General features: G+C 40.1%; 1 long non-coding RNA gene across 1 annotated transcript in view; it reads right to left on the bottom strand.

The window, feature by feature from the left end:
* Window positions 1-5,124: 5,124 nt before the first annotated feature.
* Window positions 5,125-19,539, bottom strand: part of LOC112826490 (uncharacterized) — a 118,927-nt gene continuing 104,512 nt past the window's right edge. Inside the window, exon 6 of the long non-coding RNA XR_003208947.2 lies at window positions 5,125-6,011. This is a non-coding gene — a long non-coding RNA (uncharacterized lncRNA). The remainder of the gene's footprint in view (window positions 6,012-19,539) is intronic.

The following is a 19,539-nucleotide window of genomic DNA, read 5'->3' as shown; positions in this document are numbered from 1 at the left end:
GTCCCAGACCTGTAGGTGGAGAGCTTTCCTTTCTGATACCTGGCTCATCACATCATCAAAGAGTATGTCTCCTCTGACCCCAACCCCCTTTCATAGAAAGGCCAATGCACTGTTTTTAAAAGATCACTAGAGGGGCGCCTGGGTGGCTCAGTTGGTTAAGCGACTGCCTTCGGCTCAGGTCATGATCCTGGAGTCCCGGGATCGAAGTCCCACATCGGGCTTCCTGCTCAGCAGGGAGTCTGCTTCTCCCTCTGACCCTCTGACCCTCTTCCCTCTCGTGCTCTCTGTCTCTCATTCTCTCTCTCTCAAATAAATAAATAAATAAAATCTTTTAAAGATCACTAGAGAAAGAGCTGAAATACTAGTTCTAACACCTGTTATGTGTCCTTGAGCAAATTATTGGCTTCTCTGAGCCTCAATTTCCTTATATTTAAAATGTGGGTGTTAGACTACATCACCTTCAAGGTTCCTTTAAAGTCTAAAAATGAATGGCACTTTTCCTTATAGTAGAAACTCTTTGGAGCAGGGACCATATTTTCAACTTCCATCGTCCCCTCCACAGTCACCGACTTTCCTAGACGTGGGTGAATGCCCCGTGAAAATTGAAGAGTCAATCAAACTTCCTCTAAAATGCACACACTTAGGTGTCACAAACTTCAGCACTTAAACCACAAATTGGCCCAGCAACAAAGGTCCCTTTTCCCCCAAGTGACTCTGTCACAACGAGAGATTGTTATCAAAAATGATGTTCCATTCTGCAACTTCTCAAGAGAGATGAGACTTCCAAATTGATATCTACAGTCTCCGTTGTTCTGAAGACGCTGACAACTACTCATATTTACCCACAGAAGAAGTGGGGTTGCTAGGAAAATAAAAGTGTATTTTGACTCCTTCTTCTTCAGTGGAACTTATGGGCAAACCTAGGAGATTCACACTGCCCATTTTCCCAATGGCTCTAGCTGAGAATAGATCGGGACATCAGGGTGTACTCACCCGCAAAGCAGCCACAGAGAGGGCAGTTCATTTCCCTGGCCTCCCGGTCTGTTCTCCTACTGACTCCTGCCTTGTTAGTCACGCGGGAGGTGCCTACTCATCTAGCTAGTGGAGGGCAGTCTTGTGAGAAAAGTGCCAAGAACTGTGCCTCCTCTAGAAATGTCACCGAGCCCCCTTGTGAAACAACAACGAAGCATTCACTGAATGTCCAGGCATTTGACTGTAAGGTGTCGTACGGTGTTTGTTTACTCTAGTGATGCCAGAGCCCCTTGATAACCTTTCCAGCCATTATCAGCAGTGCATCGTGAATAGGACTTCTTGCTTGATGCAGAAGCATTTAACCAAAAATGCATCCATCTTGGAGGATCAGTGAACTTTCAAGATAAGAAACTCACTCTTTGAAAGCTAATAAGACAGTTCTCTGGAAAATGAGTGTATAAAATGGCCAAGTGTAAGGTAAACTCTAGTGCTTTCTGCGGGCTGCTCAGCAGCTTGCTCCTTCTGTTAATTGATGAGTATTATTTTGAACTGAAGTGACTTTACATACACATGTATAGTTCCTTTTTTTCTTTAGTTTTATTAAGAAGGAAGAAAATAAATATACTAACAGCAAATGAATGAACGTTATTGATTTTTTAAAAACTATGCATAGCCTTACCCATTGAAAATTTATGTAATAGTGTAACTTCATAAGGAATTTTAACATGTGCCTTTGGATCATTTCTTTTATAATCATCACCACAGTGATTAGTATGGAAAAATCACATTTTCGTGGCAGTCCCTGATATCTCTATTCCCCACAGAGTGCAGACTCACTGGTCTCCCTCTCCCGTGTATGCCTTTTACCGAGGCAGTTATTAGCTTGTATTGTCATCCCTGGCTTGTAAGTGCATCTCACTCAATAGGTCAGGTATCCCTTGAAATAAAGGAGTATCCTTCCTTTATGCTTGAATTACTGGTACTTAGCAACTGGTATATATTAGACGCATAATAAAGAATTTTTGTCATGTAAATAAGTATACTTGCCAATGCAGAACCATGTTATAGAATGCAAAAAAAAAAAAAGGTTTGAAACAATGAAGTCTAATGTTTAGTGGGCAAAAAACAAAACAAAAAAGCCCCTTAATTTGTAGCACTTTCCTGTTTATCTGATGTCTATTTTTTCTCCAATAAGCAATTGGTAAGTTAAAGGTAAATGTTAAATCCTTATTAATAACAATGCATCATACAGAAGGAACATCATCCAAGCAAAAAATGCATTCTTGGTCAACTTGAGCTTTCTCTCAAATATTCATAAGCTGAGATTCAACAGAAGGAAGTTAATTCATATCCAGAGTAGTTCAGGGAGTCTTTTCTAGAAGAGATCTCTGTCAAGATGAAACGACACAGTCTGTTTGAGCTAAGTCCAAGCATTTTAGAATGTGTTGCCTTCACTACTTTTGAAAGTCCAAAATAGTGGAGCTAAAAAAAAAAAATTCCATGAAAAATTTTTCCCTGAATGGAACATTACATTTTGGTGCAGTTCATTGCTTCTTTTCCATCTTGTTCTTAGTGTTGCTTTTACCAAGTCCTTGCTGTTATTTCTCTCCACGTCCATGTATCCATTCTCGATAACCCAAGGTTTATTTTGATGGAGCATGTTGGCCATGGTCAAGGTCAGAGGAAATAAGCACCGAGTCTTCACCTCAAAATGTAAAAAATGTTGTTTGGGGAACCATATCTTTGGGGACCTCCATGTTGGGCGCTGTCTGCATAATGGACTCTATGGTTTCTTCACTCTTAGGGGGGCAAAGCAGGCACTGTGCCTCCCACAAGGTCACATGATTCAAATTACCCCATTTTTGTCCTCTGCTCCAAGGTCTCTGGACTGGGAGATATCTGGTGACCTGTACTGCTGGATAGAAAACGGCAATTTGGTAATATCCCTCATCTAGGAAAGAGCTTCAGGGAACACTCTAGTCTGGATTTAGCTCTGGATTATACTTCACTGAAGCCTATCTCACCAAAAATAAAGCACTAGTAAGCGACACTATTGGACACTTACCTTGAACTTTTGTTACCGATGTGACTTTTTTACCAGGGGAGGGTAATAGATTTGGGAAGGAGGGGTGGATGGGTGATTTTTCTTACCGTGTCTGACTTAAACATCATCCATATGTATCTACTTGATCCCAGCATCGCTTAATGGAGTGAAATAAGGGAATGTAAAATGAGCATGTAAGGCAATCACATGATAGAATCTCAGCCTTGGAAAGGACTTTAAAGTATTTCTATTCTACCCAGTTAGCTGCACTTGAAATTACTCTATAATGTCTCGGCCAAGCTGTTACCTGATGTCTAGTTATAATAAAAGTGAATAAGACAACACACCCTGAGTGTGGCTAACGTCCTCAGAAGGACACAATTTACTCAGGAGGAACTTACCACTTCTTGGAGACCTAGTTGTTTTGGCAACAGGTGATGACTTTCTGACCTTAGGCATTCTGTGTTGATGATCTGGTTAGATCACTGGTCAGAACGCTGAGTCACATCTTCCATCTTTAGGTCTCATGATTCTAAGAAGACTTATTTACTTGCCAGTTCATTTTGCAAGAAGGGGAACTCAAGGTGAGGTGGAAAAAAAAGCCAAATGTTCTGCAAGCCCCTTGGCTGTCCAAACATCTATGTCCACCACTTCAGCTGGCCCTATTTAAAGGGCCTAGAAGGGTCTCTTTCCTTCTGCCCTATGTTACCTTATCTAACCATCAAAGAGCAGGCTGCTCTGTGCTCTGATTTGTGGCCTGACCTCTCCTGAGGAATAATTTGTCCCACCCAACATCTCAACAGTCTGGTTTGGGTCACAGATTCAGACTCCCAGATTTCCTTTCTTGATACCAATTTTTTCGTTGCAACTCATGGAACTACACCCACCCAAGCTCCATTCCTTCCTCTTCCTTTCCTTTATTTTAAGTCATAGAGTTTGCCAGGGTGATAGTAGAACATGGACACATTCATGTATTCTTTATTTTTAAACAATTAGTTGAAAATTAAGTAAGTCGTTCCTTGCTTCCAAGGAGCTGAAAATTTTTATTCAATAGCTATTTACTGAGCTCCCGCTACGTGCCAGGCATTTGTTACCCCTTAGGAGTCCAGTTGATGTGTTTTTTGCAAATCCCTCCATAGCTCTGAAATCCGTATTTTAAAATTAACTCTGAAATTAACAGATCTTTTTTTTTCTTTTTAAACATCATTTTAATGGTTTGTTTAGATGGCTCTTCAGCTCCCCCCAAGAACAATCTTTCTTGCATTTTCTGCTCCAAGAGATGGAGGGGTGGAGTTCTGTTCTACACCAAAGAGATAGCTGGCACTCAACTAATAAATTATATGGTAGACCAAGGGAGCTATCAGAAAATATAATTATTAAATCAGAGATGAGTGGTAGGGCTTTCCGTAAGAGAACTGCTTGCAGCTTCTTCAGAAAGATGACCTAGAATTTCTTATCTTACCTTTATTTTAGCAACCAGACTTCCCCTCATAGCTCTTAGAACCAACCAAACCTCCTTTCTGTTCCAAGGCTTGTCAGTGACTAAGCATAGTCTCAATATGCCTTTCCAGCTGTAACATCGGAGATGCCAAATCTCAGAAAGTTAGTAAATCACATGAAATATTAGTATCAGAGCCAACAGGCCTTCAAACTATCAGTACTATCTACTATAAGAACATAATCCAAGGGATCAACCTGAATACAGACTCCCAAAAAAGACTCCTGTACAATTTGCTAACAACGAAGAAGTCTGGACAGAGGTTCAATGTATTTTCCACTGGTCCTTTTTTTCTCCTCCCACATGAAGCAGGGCTGCTGTACCATGAAGGAAATACTACTTCAACCCTGAAGTGACAGAGGCAGATGGTCAGTTCCCTTCCTTCAGGGATCACGATGCTTGAGCTATCATGCAATGTGAAACCCACTGTGATGGCTGTAGCTACGATCCCATGGGGCCAATGGGCTGCTTCTCAGAAGGCCCAGAAGAAGGAGGGGTAGAGGAATATCAAAGGCAGGACTGTGGAAGCGATCCCTCCGAGCGCAGGTCAAAAAGGGTACAAGATGTGTAGACAATTTAAAAGCAATGATAAAAACAGCAACAAGTCTGTCCACTTTTTATTATCTCTATGTGCTGGCAATTCTAAACAATGTCAGTGATAACACATGCCTTCCTGAAAAAAATTGTTTTTCATCTATACTCTAATGCATAGAATAATTGCTGAAGTTTTTGTTAATTTTACATATACAAGTGTCTATGCGACCTTCAAATGAGCATGCTTTGATTATGGATTCTTTATTAAACATGGTGTTTTACAGAGAAGTTCATGCAGAGAATCCCACTTTCCCCAGCGGCCCCCACCCATGCCAACTGAGCAGCAAGAGTTTATGGCTAGTTTTCTTGCAAGAGTTTATGGCTAGTGATTTGAAATTGTTCAAGCTTAGTTCAGTGACAGTGCATACCTTCATTTTCTATGGTGCTACCCACTCCTGTGACTAAACAGTAGATACAAAATAAAGAGTGAAAAAATAGTGATAGTGTATTAGGCAGCTCAGGCTGCATAACAAAATAGTGCGGACTAGGTGGCTTAGACACAGAAATTTTCTCACAATTCTGGAAGGCTGGAAGTACAAGATCAAAGTGCTAGCAGGGCTGATTTCTCCTGAGGCCTCTCTCTTCCGCTTGTAGGTGGCTCCCTTCTCCCTGTGTCCTCATGTGGCCCTTCCTCTGTGCACACACAGAGAGATTTCTGGTGTCTTCCTCTTCTTATAAGGTCAGCAATCCTACTAGATCAGGGTCCACTCTTAGGACCTCATTTATCCTTAATTACCTCTGTGAAGACCCCATCTCCAAATACAGTCACACTGAGGATCAGGGCTTCAACACATGAATTTTTCGCTGGGGAACACAATGCAGTCCACAACAGATAGTGAATGTAAAGAACAAGAAACAGACTTCAGTCACTCCAATTCTGTCATTCACTGTGACTATGCAGCACTTTTATCTGGGTTTAAAATAGAAAAACAGAGAATTAGGGTGCAAGTTACAAACCATACTATTTTTGTTTGGTAAATACCAATCTTAGTTTATGCCCGAAATATCTGACTTTTTAACAATAAAATTTTTAAGTAAAGTATTACTCATGTGATTTTGATGTACTTGTTATTAAACCAAAACCTATGTTCATTATTGCAACAAATAGGTAGCTATGTTCTCCCCTTTTACAAAAACTTTATTTATAAAGTTTTGATCCATTCCTTGCATACTTTCTCTCTTTTTTTTTTTTTAAAGATTTTATTTATTTATTTGAGAGAGCGAGAATGAGAGAGAGAGAGAGAGCATACGAGAGAGGGGAGGGTCAGAGGGAGAAGCAGACTCCCTGCTGAGCAGGGAGCCCGATGTGGGACTCGATCCCGGGACTCCAGGATCATGACCTGAGCCGAAGGCAGTCGCTTAACCAACTGAGCCACCCAGGCGCCCTTGCATACTTTCTCATACTGTAAAATTTTATTTAACTTTTGACTGGTTTGATTATATATTCAATGACCAAGAAAATCTTCACTGTGTTTCCTTACTTGACATTTTTATATTTCACTTCATTATTATAGTTGAAAATAAGTTTGTCTTTGGATATCAAATAACCATGGAAAGCCACTAAGGAGAGGTTCTTGGTCATGACTAGAAAGGAAATTGGAAGGAAGCTAAGCACATCATCCTGTTGAGATCCTGATGTCTCAGATTAGCCCATATACGTTTTCCCAGCAGAACTGTAGCCAGGTCCTTTCCTAATGATGTGGGGCTGGGGAAAGTGAATAAATAGGTCCACCTGCCTCCACCCAGGGCTCACTCCCAGTTGTCTCCTGCTTAGGCTCTATCTGCCTCACCAAAGGCATAGAGCATATACCTACAGACACCCCAACCCGAGGTCTGAGCTATCAGCACTCCAACAATCAGCCTTTGGCCACCACCTCAGGCTTAGAGCATGTACCTGAGCAAGAAACTCTGCCCTCGGGAGGATGGACCTCAGAAAAAGCCAGCAAGGACCTTGGAAATGACCTGAGGCTGTTGGAGGTGAGGGGGTATGTTCTGGGGACCACATACGCAGACCTTGATGACAGGGCTTCTGATGGGCTTTTCTCCTTGGCCCTGTAGACTCTTCACTCCACAGGGAGAGGCACAGTGAAAAGAGGGTGCCAGGCCGGCCAACCTGGCTTGGCTGTCCAGGTCTAAGGGAGGCAAGATCGTTGTCAACCACATCCACTGGTGGGTGACACTTAATTTTGAAACGTGGGCTAACAGATGTATTTTGCAGAATTTTCCTTGGTTACTGGCTCCTTGGTCGCTCCATAGGTCCCTTACTCAGGATTCCTGGGCTGCTCTAAGAGAGCCATGGAAAGTCTTCCTGTCTTGTGATTCTCCATCAAAGAGTAATACCTTGATAGGTTATTTCTGGGCTCTAAGACAGCTGGTTGGGAAGCCTATAGACCAAAGTCAAACTTTTACACACTTTCCTAAGAGTTAAATGTAGCATTTTTTTCTTCTTACAGCATTTAGACCAAGGTTATTTGATGATCAACAAAGACTATTCTTTAAGTACCTTTTATTTAATATATATACTTGCACTGATACATAGCTGTGAGTGAATGTGCATGTATGCATGTATATGTGCTTGTATACATCTGTACACGTGTGTGTGTGCACGTGCATGCCTGTGTTTGTATCCTTGGCTCCCAGAAGTCCCATTGAGAGTGATTTGTTTTGAATTCTGACTCCTATTCTGAGATTTATTTTTTATTTTATTTTATTTTTTTGCTCTTAAAGGTGTCAGCAGAAGCTGTGAAAAGGTACAGATCAGAGAATATAACATCCCCTAAGGGACTTCTCGGAGGTTCACACTTCATGTGCCAGACTCCCTTGTTTCAGGATAAGTATTTGACATGCTTTGTTACCTGATTAAACCTGCATGTGTTTCGTTCTGGCTTATTACTGTCTGAGGCACTGTGTTGTGAAATGAAAATTACTGGCATTTGCCTGCCAAATGCAGTGATTCAGAGAATTGTGAATTAGGATTCTTTAATTACAGAGATCGGCACCTGATAGGGTAATTTCAAAAGCAAAGTTAACCACATGTGCTCTATTTATTTTCAAACTAATTCTATTGAATAACATTTCATTTAAAAGGCATTATTGGTCCCCTATTAATAAACAGGGGACAATAAACAAAATGCTTTGTTAAGACCCAATCTCATTTCACCTATGCTGAAGAAGGAAGGAGAAAATTACATTTTCATGAGCTAGAATACAAATACCATGGTTCTTATGCAGCACTTCTTTAGGAGTACTCTTATTTGGAATTATTATTCTGTGTTATTCTTAGATTAAATTTAAGTTGGAAATGTGCATGCATTAATTCGAGGATCAGTCAAAACAAAGTGATTCGTGGGGATGAAGATAGAAGGCCCTGTTTTAAGCCCACATTGTTTTCTGTCTTTCACTGGTTTTTAGATTTTAAGGAACTTGCTATAAATACCTCATTTTTATTTTATAGAGCATTTGGTTACAGTTAATAGATGTTTAATTGAAACAACGGTAACAATTTACTAAGACACAGTCTACCAAGGCAGCTTCTTGAAAAGATTCAACACCTTGAGTCATAGCCTGAGGATCCGAAATCGAAGCCACTTACTTCTAAAGGGTCTACCCATTATAGTTATTTTAAGGTTTTTTCCCTTTACTAAAAGCAAGGTGTGCATGTAATAGTAATTTTTAAAAGATTCAGACAGTAGAGCTCAAAATAAAAGTTAAAGTCTCCCTGCGTCTTCATTACCCAGAGGTACAGACCATTAACAATTTCGGAATTTATTTCCTCTAGGACTGGTCTATATTTTGTATGCAATGCCTCTAGACTTTTCAAGAGCTATGATTGATTGATTGATTGATTGATTGACTGATTTAGTATATGCCCTTCTATTATGTTAACCTTCAATTTCCTAGGATCTTCCCCAGAAGCAACCCATCCTGGGTGCTTCTCATGCATGCTCCCAGATCTTTATATTAACCAGGCTATTCTTTAAATGACTTTCAAGTGGAAGAAAACTCGAAGATACTACCAATTTCTGCATTTAAATAAAAAGTAAGTGTAAGCATTGAAATATTGTAAGTGCAGGCTGCTTTTCCTTTAGGAACTCATTTTTTGGTAATCCTCAAGGATGACATTTCCTTGGAAAACCCTTAGAACTGGTGGTGTTCCCTCTGTCACCTCTCTCCTGGGGCCTCACTGTTCTTTATACACAATGAATGCATTCCTTGTCCCCAGAATACTGACACTCATAGGGAGATATAGCTATCCCAAAATGGAGAGGAAAACCCTACATAGAATCCCTTTGGATTCTCTGCCCTGACACCCTTTGCAGATAAACTTACCTTATACGAAGATCCGGTAGTATTGTTAACCTCATTTCTTAGTGTGACATCCAACATAAACTCTCCTTAGACCAGATTCTGATCATCAAAATAAAATTCAAATGTTTGGATGGTACTTTTTAAAACTGTTACATTTCTTTGAAATGGCCACAACATGAGGTTTTCTGGCTTTTCATGCACCATTGAATTTTGGTGGCCCTTCCCAAGAATGAAATGAGAAAAAAAATTAAAAGCCACTTAGAGGACTAGATTAGTTTATATTTCCTTTTGAAACATTTAGTGCATGTTTCTATTACTGATTTATAACCATCTGATAACAACTTTCATTTTTATACTGAAGTTCTGTTGAATCTCCACTGCACTAAGCCTTCTAGTAAGGGGATGTGTGGGGACCCATTCTGGGTTTCACATAAATTCTGAGGTTCTCTGCTATTCCCATGGATACTTAAGTAGACCAAGGCAGATAAGAGATACATGCTTCTCAACAGGCCAGTATGATGCTGCAACTTTTCTGTTGTTTTACTTCTTTTGGTGTTCCTTTTAAAAGCAAGATATAATGAAAAGCAAAGATTTCTCAGAAATTGTTTTGTGACAAATTTGTCTTGTGATTTTCCCCCCATTTTAATAACCAGGTCAGGTGGATTGTGTGAACGATTTCATTATAAGGGTGGATATTGGCTAATTAATGCTGTTTAAAAATATTCAGTTGCAAATCCCTGAGTTTAGTGGTTTTAAACATTTGAACTTGTTCATTTGAAAATAAATTGAAACTGAAAAGCTGTGCTTTTTGTGTGTCAGACTCTGTTCTCGGCACCAAGAAGACAGACATGCAGAGCCAACATGCTAACCACAAAGAGGTTCAGGGCCTGCTCAGGGAGGTAATGTGGGGACATCCAACCTGAGGTTAAGACTGCTATCAGACCAAGAGGAGGAAGTAACTGCCCGGAGTCTTGGAGAAGTTTCCACAGAGGACATGATGGGTATCCTGTGTTTTGTAGAAAGAGGGAGACTTTGAAGGTGAGGAGGGACCTGCAAGATGACGGAGCTGAGGGTCTGGAGGCCTGACAGCGCTTTGAGAATGAGTGGTCGGGTGAGGCGGGGCCAGAGAGGGGGAGGGGAGGGAGTTCATTTAATGCCAGGCTAAAGAACGATGCTGTGTGAGCTCTAAGGACTCACTGAAGATTTTGCAATCGGAGAACGCAGAGTGGGCGCTGTTCTTGCCAAGGCAAAAACCATAAAAGCAGCCTACTACTATCCTCTGCACCCACCTGAGGGCACACAGCACCCTAGGATACGCCCTGGCGGGAGCACCACCATGCTTCTCAAAGCAATAGGATATGTTGATAGGATTTACACCAAGAGAAGTCTTTCCACCTGGCTCCCTGCTCCCTCCCCTCACTCCTACACATCCCAGTCTCCAGCTTAGACACGACTCATCCCCAGAGCTGTCCCTCGTCACCAGAACTAGAAGGGGAGGTGTTCCTAGAACCTCCCCGGCAGTCTTACTGACCTCTCCCCATGAAGCTGTGCAAAGCACACCATCCCTGAAGGAGGAGCCTGCCTCCCCAGCCCCCGAGGCAGCAGGAGTCCGGCTCTGGCCCAGATGGCCTGCAGAAGCCGGAGCAGACCTCCTAGAAAGCAAAGCTTCCTTGCTACCTCCCACTTTTTTACGTTTTCTTTTCACGTACATTCTGTTTCTGCCCAAAGTTACTTGCAGAATATCAAATGGATCTGTACAAAGATTTATGTTACAGAAGTAGTCGCTGTCATGTTATGTACTGGGGCAAACCCCCCTGAACAACCCTAAATTTCCAACAGCAAGGATTTAGTTAAGTAAACTATGGTACATCCATACAGTGTTATACCATGTGGCCATTATAAATGGTGGAGAAAAGAAGATGTAATGAGATGATACGGTGGTCTTGATTTCTCAGTGCTAAATTATGCATGATTTCTTCTTCTTTTTCTTATATGTACCTCCCAAATTTTCCATACTGCATATAAATGTTTTAATAAAAAGGGAATGCTATTTTTAAAATCAGCAGTATTTTTTTTCTCTATTTTGAGGCCAAACACTTTGGGATCCAATACCATTTAAAGCAACTATAGATTTAGGAAATGCTTAAAGCGTAGCTTCGTGTATAATTTACCTAAGGCATCAAGTGTACATCTCTGAGCATTTCAAAACTATAATTCAGCGGTGGTCCTGGAGACCTGGTAACGCCTCTAGAGCAAAATTTAAGATGTTTCATCATGCATCAAAACTTCCCGGCACACAGAGATTTTATTCTTGTAAAGTTTGGGCAGATACCATAGTTTTTATTACTGACCCTGTAGTTTAACACATTGTTTTCTTTCTCTCTCAAGTCTGGGATTTAATAATTACAAATTAACAGCACAAAAAGGTAGAAATGTTTTACTTCCCACACAATTAGTACTTACTGTTTATCATTTACAGTCCCTGATCCCACCAATCACCCTCTCCCAACACACACACACACACACACACACACACACACACACACACACACACACAGGTAGCCATCTTGTTCAGGTTACCATTCTGAAAATAAATTTGATTTAGAAGTTGTGTGGATCGGGGTACTTGGTTAACTCAGTCAGTTAAGCCTCCTCTTGGTTTTGACCCAGGTCATGATCTCAGGGTCATGGGATGGAGCCCTGCATCAGGCTCCCCACCCAGCAGGGAGTCTGCTTGAAGATTCTCTCCCTCTGTCCCTCCCCCCACTCTTGGGCATGCTCTCTCTCTCTCTCTCTCTCTCTCAAATAAATAAATAAATCTTTTTTAAAAAGTTGTGTGGATCAACAACATGGAATATATCTTATACAAATGCAATTGGAAAGGGCCTTTATACAATTTCTATTTATTTGCTCTGATAAGCTTGAGCAAAATAATGTTTTTCTCAGGTTTGCAATGAATGCTTCTCCTATGGTTCTGAATCCAGAGTCTTACTTGCTTCTCCGAGAGAGATTCCCAAGTAGGCTTAATTGTTCTTGGTGACTGAGTGGTTTCTCTGGAAATGGGGAAATGTACCTCTCTGGTGCTTTCACCCACTTTTTTATATACCCCCTTTTATTTGTCATCTTCTTCCACACCTCCTAGTTACATTTTCTTTTTCCCCTAGGCTTGTAGTATTTGCCAGTGAAACACACGGGGTTTTGCTTAGTAATTGGGGGTAATTCAAGACTGCAAATTGCTATGATTTTCATAGATGCTCACTCTATAAAAATCTCTGTAAAAATGTATGAAGCTTAGGGTTCCTGGGTGGCTCAGTCAGTTAAGCCCCTGACTCTTGGTTTCAGCTCGGGTCATGATCTCAGAGTTGTGAAATCGAGCCCCGAGTCAGGCTCCGTGCTGGGCGTGGAGCCTGCTCGAGATTCTCTCCCTCTCCTTCTTCCCCCTCCCCCCTCTTTCTCCCTCTCTAAAAACCAACCAAACAAAAGAAGTGTGAAGTGAAAAGAGTCTGGAGAGAAGAAAAGGGCACAAGCCTTGAACTTTGGGTAATATTTCTACATAAGGAAGAAAACAAGGCAAAGGAATGGCAAAGCCAACCAAAGGACAGGAGACCATGCTCTTCTAAGACCTCACAGCGAGGCGTCTTACACAGGCACGCACAGAGACTTTAACTGTGTTCTCTTCATTAGAGAAAGGCAGGCTTAAAAATGTTAGAACAAGCTTCACAAAAACATTCTTTCTTATTGGAAAGGTAACATTAGTTTCAGATCGACAATTTAAACAGATTTTTTATTGTTTTGATTTTGGACATGTCACAACAAGCTTCATAAAGACTCTTCCCTGTTAGGAAGGGGCATTCCTATAAAATGGAAACTCTGGGGTGGCCTAACTGAATATGCCCTATAAAGGAAATACAGAAAATCTTAAAATAATGAGCAGACCCTACCTTCCAAGTACCTTATTTAATTCTTGGGACCCAGAGAGGCAGTGTTGAGGAAGTTGTGTTAACACTTAAAAGCCACCTGGGTACCATATAATACAAGGAAGTCGCAATTCAGCAGAGCTAATGGTACTTTTGAAAAGTGTTTTATGTCCTCCTGGGGCAGGGAGCTCAGACATAAGGAAAATCTGGCTCAGGTATTTGTGGTTTTATAGCTGCCATATCAAGGAAAGTCAAAAGGAAATACAGGCATTACAGAAGAATTCTCTTTATATGTCAATATGCTTCATAGAGTCCTCATTGCAGATGCAGAAACTGAGCTCCCTGAGAATAGATTCGCACTTGCCCAAAGACCTAACAAATCAGCAATTAAAAACAGGACTTCTAAGTCAGAAAAAAAAAGGCAAGGACTGTATGATATAACTTATATGTAGAATCTAAACAAGCTTAAACATGTAAAAAAACAAAGTAAAATGGCAGTTACCTGGGCGGATGGGGGAGAGGATAAAATTAATGGTGTTTAAGGATATAAGCTTATAACTAGTAGTAAATAAGCCACAGAGATCTAATGCACAACGTAACAAATATAGACGGTAATATTGTACTGTAATTAGGTAATATGATAAATATTGCTATATGGGCAATCATATCACAATATAGAAATGTATCAAAGTAACAGCTGTACACCTTAAATGTACACATTGTTACATGTCAAATTCATTCAATTAAAAAAAAAAACAAGACTTCACACAAATACATTTAAAAAAAAACTTTGAAGTGTTTCTAGTATTGTTCACATGTTCTGAATGTTGATTAATTTATTAACTCCAGATATTTGGACAACTTGACTTTATGTGAATAGCAATTTGAAATTTAATGCATAGCTCCCTTCCCAGTATTCTACAATTTTGGCTCCAGAAATGAGTGTAGTCTTGAAAATGCCCTCACATGTACTCTCTCACTGAAGTATAAGAAACATCTTTTTCTCTAATTCCTGGCCCAGGTTCAGGTTGTAAAGATTTTCCAAACACCTTCATGAATATTAGCAAGATTCAAATCTGCTTAAGGGGCCTGGATGTTTTTGTCTAAAAAAAAAAAAAAAAAAAAAGTCATGTTTTCTCCACCAAATGCTGATCCAAGATCTGCTTCAGATATCACATATTCTTTCCAAAAAGGGCTTCCCTTCTTCTCAGAGGTGACTAGGAAAAGCTTGTGTGCTAAGCCTGATTGTGAGACTGTTAATGCTGTAAAGAAGGAAGGTATTGGCTCCCAGCTTTGTGGGAGAGGAGAGAAAGGAAATCTTTGGAATCTTCCGCAAGAGCGGAGTGATCAAACTTAACCTGCACAGGAGTGATGGGGGATAGGATTCCTTCAGATTTTCTCATGGAGGTAAAACCCCAAAGAGAATGGAGTCGGGGGTCCAAAGTTTAGACAGCGTATCTGAAAAGACCCACATCTTTTCACTCAATGATGTGATATTTAAATTGCTCATGAATACTCTTGGACATGCTTGGAGTTTCATGAATATGTAATGTCGCTCTGAATCTCACTCCTGTTAAACAGAGTCTTTTTAAATATCCTAACGAGCTTACTGTCACTTTTTCAGGACTCGATGCTGTTATTGCCTGACCATGAGTAGGACCTGCACTCCACCTGCCTTTTCTCGGAGCAGTGACAAATTCATCATAAATTCTTTGCTCTCTCTTGTTTCACCCACTTATAATGACCAACGGCTTGGAATTGTGAGAGGGGGCTGGGCACTTGAAAGGCAGACCTTACAAAATGTGCGACCTCTGACAAAGTTACTTAACTGTCCCAAATTTCAGCTTCCTCATGTGTGATGTAAGAGTAATTAATTACAGCGCCTACCTCATGGGTTTCTTGTAAATATTACACAACATAATGCAGTAATAATGCACTTAGCCCAGTTCTGGCATAAAATTAGGGCTTCATTTTTTAAAAGAAACCAATAACTAACATTTATTAAGTGCTTATTGTTTACAACGCAAGGTCCTTATCACTTCATACCCATCACCCAGTCAATACTATTATTACCTCATTTTACAGATGAAGAAGTAGAGCCACCTGTCTGCTGGCAATTGAAAAGATAAATACCGTTGCTTTCTTCCTTCCCCAGGTTGGAAAAGAATTGAGAGGTAAACATAAGATTAAGGCAGATGAGGCTCTAAATATTACTCGTATTATTGATAGAGGCAGGGAAGATGTCTTCAGATGTGCAGCCTTGCTAATCTTTTTTTCCCAGAAGACAATCTGCCCTTGCACTTACGGACGTCACTGGACAATCGTGGGTCTCCTCAGGAAGAGAAGCAGATTACTACCTACCAAGCAGAAAGCAGGCCAGAAGGCTTCCTCTCCGCAGAAAGTCAGATCTGAATAGAGGAAGGAGAGACTGAACTGAGCATGCCTAGAGCCTCCCCTCAACCCCTCTGGCGGGTAATGGCCTCTCCCGTCAAGAGGCATACATAAGGGATAAGGTAAGACGTTAGGCTAATAACAAGCCGCACAATATGAAAAATGGAAACTAGGGTCTACATAGCCCTCCAAATATCTTCACCATCATCATTATCATATTATCAAGATTCAATTTCTTACATAGATTTTGGACTATTTAGAGATTTGTTTTTTTCTTTTTTTAAAAAAACCAGAACATTTATTCTATTTCGATCAGCTTTGGCAAGTTGTGTTCCTCTAGGAATTCATCAATTTCACATATAGTTTCAAGTTGGTTGGCATAAAGATGTTTATGTATCCTCTTATTATTTTTTAAATGTCTGTAATTTTTTAAATGTCTCAACAAAGCTTCCTTGTTTACTGCTGAGGTGGATACTTAGGTCATTGATTTTGTTTTTCAGCCATTCTTTTTTTTACTGTATGCATTTAAAAGTATAAATGTTGCCCTAAGAATGGCTTCAGTTTCCATATACAAGTTTTGACTGGAGTCCTCTCATTATCCTTCAGTTCAAAATATTTTCTAATTTCCATTTCCTAGTTCCATTTTTCTCACTTTCTTTCATATATTTCTACCCTAATTTCAGTGTAGTCAGAGAACATGAAACCTCTGAGTGATTTCCATCATTTGAAGTTTTTCAAGAAAGCTTTATGGCCCAGCAAATGGCTATTTTGTGAAATGTTTTCTTTGGACATTGCGTCCAATTTGCTGATCTTGATGCCTGGTCTGCTGTATTTATTGACTTTTCTCTGTTTGTTAAAATATTCACTTCTTTCCTCCTTTGTCAAAGATTATTTGACCATAGAGTTGAGGGTCCATATTTGGGCTCTCTGTTCTGTTCCATTGGTCTATATGTCTGTTTTTGTGCCAGTACCATGCTGTCTTGGTACCAAAGCAGTGATCACTGCTTTGTAATACAGCTTGAAATCAGGCATCGTGATGCCCCCAGCTTTGTTTTTCTTTTTCAACATTTCCTTGGCGATTCAGGGTCTTTTCTGATTCCATATAAATTTTAGGATTGCTTGTTCCAGCACCTTGAAAAATGTCATTGGAATTTTGATCGGGATGGCACTGAAGGTATAGATTGCTCTGGGTAGCATAGACATTTTAACTATGTTTATTCTTGTGATCCATGAGCATGGGATATTTTTCCATCTTTTTGTGTCTTCTTCAATTTCTTTCATGAGTGTTCTGTAGTTCCTAGAGTATAGATCCTTTATACCTCTTTGGTTAAGTTTATTCCGAGGTTTTTGGTGCTATTGTAAATGGAATCATTTCTCTAATTTCTCTTTCTACAGTTGCATTGTTAGTGTATAAGAAAGCAACTGATTTCTGTGCATTGATTTTGTATCCTGCCACATTACTGAATTGCTGTATGAGTTCTAGCAATTTATGGGTGGAGTCTTTTGGGTTTTCCACTTAAAGTATCACATCAACTGCGAAAAGAGAGAGTTTGACTTTTTCTTTGCCAATTTGAATACCTTTTATTTCTTTTTGTTTTCTGATTGCTGTTGCTAGGATTTCTAGTACTATGTTGAACAATAGTGGAGAGAGTGGGCATCCTCGATGTGTTCCTGATCTTAAGGGAAAGGCTCTCCGCTTTTCCCCATTGAGGATGATATTCGCTGTGGGTTTTTCATAGGTGGATTTTATGAACTTGAGGAATGTTCCCTCTATCCCTATACTCTGAAGAGTTTTAATCAGGAAAGGATGCTGTATTTTGTCAAATGCTTTTTCTGCATCAATTGAGAGGACCATATGGTTCTTCTCTCTCCTCTTATTTATGTGTTCTATCACATTGATTGATTTGCAAATGTTGAGCCACCCTTACATCCCAGGGATAAATCCCACTTGGTCGTGGTGGATGATCCTTTAATGTGTTGTTGGATCCTATTAGCTAGGATTTTGTTGCGGATTTTGGAAGCCATATTCATCAGGGATATTGGTCTAAAATCCTGCTTTTTGATGGGGTCTTTGCCTGGTTTGGGGATTAAGGTAATGCTGGCCTCATAGAATGAGTCTGGAAGTTTTCCTTCTGTTTCTATTTTTTGAAACAGCTTCAGGAGAATAGGTATTATTTCTTCTTTGAACGTTTGGTAGAATTCCCCAGGGAATCCATCAGGCCCTGGGCTCTTGTTTTTTGGGAGGTTTTTGATCAGTGCTTCAATCTCGTTACTGGTTATTGGCCTATCCAGGTTGTCAATTTCTTCCTGTTTCGGTCTTGGGAGTTTATAGGTTTCCAGGAAGGCATCCATTTCATCCAGGTTGCTCAGCTTATTGGCATATAGTTGTTGATAATAATTTCTAATAATTGTTTCTATTTCCTTGGTGTTAATCATGATCTCTCCCCTTTCATGCACAATTTTATTAATTTGGGTCCTTTCTCTTTTCTTTTGGATAAGTCTAGCCAGTGGTTTATCGATCTTATTAATTCTTTCAAAGAACCAGCTTCTAGTTTCATTGATCTGATCTACTGTGTTTCTGGTTTCTAATTCATTGATCTCTGCTCTAATCTTAATTATTTCTCTTCTAACACATGGCTTAGGCATCGTTTGTTGCTTTTTCTCTAGTTCTGTAAGGTCTAGAATTAGTTGGTGAATTTGGAATTTTTCTATTTTTTTGAGTGAGGCTTGGATGGTTATGCATTTCCCCCTTAGGACCGCCTTTGCAGTATCCCATAGGTTTTAGACCAATGTGTTTTTTTTTCTCATTGGTTCCCATGAATTGTTTAAGTTATTTGATTTCCTGGTGGACCCAAACATTCTTGAGCAGAGTGATCTTTAGATTCCAAGTGTTTGAATTTCTTCCAAATTTTTTCTTGTGATTGAGTTCCAGTTTTAAAGCATTATGGTCTGAGAATATGCAGGGAATAACCTCAATCTTTTGGTATCGGTTGAGACCTGATATGCAATGGAAAAAAGACAGTTTCTTCAATAAATGATGCTGGGAAAATTGGACAGCCACATGCAGAAGAATGAAACTGGACCACTTTCTTACACCATACACAAAGATAAACTCAAAATGGATGAAAGACTCAATTTGAGACAGGAATCCATCAAAATCCTAGAGGACAACATAGGCAGTAACCTCTTTGACATCGGCCACAGCAACTTCTTTCAAAAGACAACTCCAAAGGCTAGTGAAATGAAAGCAAAAATGAACTTTTGGGACTTCATCAAGATAAAAAGCTTCTGCACAGCAAAGGAAGGCAGTCAACAAAACAAAGAGGCAACCCACAGAATGGGAGAAGATATTTGCAAATGACACTACAGATAAAGGGCTGGTATCCAAGAGCTATAAAGAACTTCTCGGGCGCCTGGGTGGCTCAGTCATTAGGCATCTGCCTTTGGCTCAGGTCATGATCCTGGGGTCCTGGGATCGAGTCCCGCATCAGGCTCCCTGCTCAGTGGGAAGCCTGCTTCTCCCTCTCCCACTCCCACTGCTTGCGTTCCCTCTCTCGCTGTGTCTCTCTCTGTCTCTGTCAAATAAATAAATAAAAATCTTTAAAAAAAAAAAAGAACTTCTCAAACTCAACACCCAAAAAACAAATAATCAAGTCAAAAAATGGGCAGAAGACATGAACAGACACTTCTCCAAAGAAGACATACAAATGGCTAACAGACACGTGAGAAAATGTTCATCATCATTAGCCATCAGGGAAATTCAAATCAAAAACCACACTGAGATACTACCTTACACCAGTTAGAATGGCAAAAGT

Source organism: Callorhinus ursinus, unplaced genomic scaffold (genome assembly GCF_003265705.2).
Source record: "Callorhinus ursinus isolate GAN/ISIS: 27379988/994484 unplaced genomic scaffold, GSC_fseal_2.0 scaffold7, whole genome shotgun sequence".
Classification (NCBI taxonomy): Eukaryota; Metazoa; Chordata; class Mammalia; order Carnivora; family Otariidae; genus Callorhinus; species Callorhinus ursinus.
The sequence above is the reverse complement of the archived record's forward strand: the minus strand, read 5'-3'. Positions and strand labels throughout refer to the sequence as shown.